We start from the raw sequence: 3,018 nt of genomic DNA on the forward strand, positions 1-3,018 counted from the left end.
TTTTATTTTTGGCTGCATTGGGTCTTCATTGCTGCGCACTGGCTTTCTCTAGTTAGACATGCCATTCTTTTTTTTTTTCCAGTACGCGGGCCTCTCACTGTTGTGGCCTCTCCCGTTGCGGAGCACAGGCTCCAGACGCGCAGGCTTAGCGGCCATGGCTCACGGGCCCAGCCGCTCCGCAGCATGTGGGATCCTCCCAGACTGGGGCATGAACCCGTGTCCCCTGCATCGGCAGGCGGACTCTCAACCACTGCACCACCAGGGAAGCCCAAGACATGCCATTCTTGAATGTGTAGAATGAATTCTGTGAACCTGCATTCTTACCAAATTAATTCACTATTTTAGTATAATTAAAATTAATATTTCAATGACGTATTTTAGGAACTTAAAAAATAATTCTAAAGGGCATCTGAAAGAACAAACAGGCAAGATTGTCTAAGAAATTTTTGGAAAAGAAGAGTTGTAAGGTAAAATATTCCCTCAGATTTAGAAATACAAAGATAAACAGGAAGGCCAGAAACAGACCCAAATGTTTATAAAATTGTAACATATGATAAAGTGTATTACAAATAATCAAGAAAAGGATAAATTTTTCAAAACTAGTGCTGGGACAATTGATAAGCTGGGGAAAAATAGCATCTCACCATAAAACACATACCAAGGGCTTGCCTGGTGGCACAGTGGCTGAGAATCTGCCTGCCAATGCAGGGGACATGGGTTCAAGCCCTGGGCTGGGAAGATCCCATATGCCGCAGAACAACTAGGCCTGTGAGCCACAACTACTGATCCTGCACGTCTGGAGCCTGCGCTCTGCAACAAGAGAGGCCGCAACAGTGAGAGGCCCACGCACAGCAATGAAGACCCAACACAACCAAAAACATAAATAAATAAAAATAAGTAAATTAAAAAAAAAACAAAAACACATACCAAATTCTAAATGGATTAAAGATTCAAAAGTAATAAATAGATAAATAAGCTGAAAGAAAATACAGGTGATTGTTTAATCTAAGGATGGATAGGGAATTAAAGATAAGGTAAAATAGATTTTGCTATAAACTTTAAAAATTTTCTGTACACCAAAAATCTTAAAATTAATACAAATTGGAAAAATATTAACAAAAATATATTGGACACAGCGTCCTTTCTGTTTATGCATCAATTTAAAAGTACCAGCTAATACTCCAGTTAAAGCAAATAGTAAGACAGTTGAGTGCATCTTTGGAGACCATTGTTCCTGGGCCTAATTCTGGGTCTGTCATTTACCAGCTGTGCAGCCTTGAGCAAGTTATACAGGCATACCTTGTTTTATTGTGCTTTGCTTTATTTGTGATTCACTGATACTGCAGTTTTTACAAATTGAGGTTTGTGGCAACCTTGCATTTTCGGATGATGTTTAGCATTTTTTAGCAATAAAGTATTTTTTAAATAAATTTATTTATTTTATTTTTGGCTGCATTGGGTCTTCGTTGCTGCGCGCGGGCTTTCTCTACTTGCACGAGCCGGGGCTAGGGGCTACTCTTCATTGCGGTGCGTGGGCTTCTCATCGCAGTGGCTTCTCTTGTTGCAGAGCACGGGCTCTAGGCACGTGGACTTCAGTAGCTGTGGCTCACAGGCTCTAGACCGTAGGCTCAGTAGTTGTGGTGCAGGGGCTTAGTTGCTCCGGAGCATGTGGGATCTTCCCAGACCAGGGCTCGAACCCTTGCCCCCTGCATTATCAGGCAGATTCTCAACCACTGCACCACCACGGAAGCCCCAGCAATAAAGTATTTTTAAATTAAGGTTTGTACATTGGTTTTGTCTTTTTTTTTAAAGACACAATGCTATTGCACACTTAACAGAATGCAGTATAGTGTAAACATAATTTTTATATGCACTGGGAAACCAAAAAATTCCTGTGGCTCGCTTTACTGTGATATTACGGTGGTCTGGAACTGGACCCGCAATATCTCCGGGGTATGCCTGAGTCTTCCTAAATCTCAGCCTCTTCATCTGTAAAAGGAGGCTAAGCAGTTCCATGGCGTGATTGTGGGGAGATAATGCATATATTTAGTCTAAGTGCCTAGCAGACTTAGATGTTTTCCTCTATCTCACATCTCACTGAACTCAAAAGTTAATCGTTATAGGGCTTCCCTGGTGGCGCAGTGGTTGAGAGTACGCCTGCCGATGCAGAGGACACGGGTTCGTGCCCCGGTCCGGGAGGATCCCACATGCCGCGGAGCAGCTGGGCCCGTGAGCCATGGCCGCTGAGCCTGCGCGTCCGGAGCCTGTGCTCCGCAACGGGAGAGGCCACAACAGTGAGAGGCCCGCGTACCGCAAAAAAAAAAAAAAAAAAAAAAAAAAAAGTTAATCATTATAATCAACTTCTTTGCCCCCTTTCTTAATCCACCTTACTCTACCAGGCAAACTGCAAGGCTGGTTAAATACAGCCCCCCTCCTACTTCCACCGGTACCTGCACAGCTAGATGTAGCTGGGAAAAAAATATGCAAAACGTGCTGACTGGTTTCATTTAAAATTAATCATCAGTCATCAAGAGGAACCTTACTGCTGACTGACAGTCACGCTCCACTGCCCTGGTCTATTCTCTATCCTTAATGACCTTTCTCTTCAGAACTCTAATATCTCCTCCCCCATGCTCACCCTCAGCTGTGCCTTTGCTTCCTATTTCACTTAAGCTCTTACCATCTTAATCCACCAACCTAACTGCGTTTGTACCCATACACTCTGTCTTTTCTCTTATTACTTGAGATAAACGGTCTCTGCTCCTAGCACAAAATTCTCTGTCTCTCTCTGTCTGTGTGTGTGTTTCTGCACTTGGTGCCCTCACCCCCTTCCTTACCTACTCAAGGACATTGCTCCAGCAATTAATTCCCTTGTCTGCCCCATGATCAATCTATCAATCTTTTCTCTCTCTACTGGATCTTTTTCATTCAGCATGCAGACATGCTGGTATTTCTACAATGCTGAAAAAGCTCTCCCTTGACCCCACTTCTGCCTTCAACTACTGCCCCATCTTTCCC

This window comes from Lipotes vexillifer, unplaced genomic scaffold (assembly GCF_000442215.2).
Source record: "Lipotes vexillifer unplaced genomic scaffold, Lipotes_vexillifer_v1.1 scaffold217, whole genome shotgun sequence".
NCBI classification, from domain to species: domain Eukaryota; kingdom Metazoa; phylum Chordata; class Mammalia; order Artiodactyla; family Lipotidae; genus Lipotes; species Lipotes vexillifer.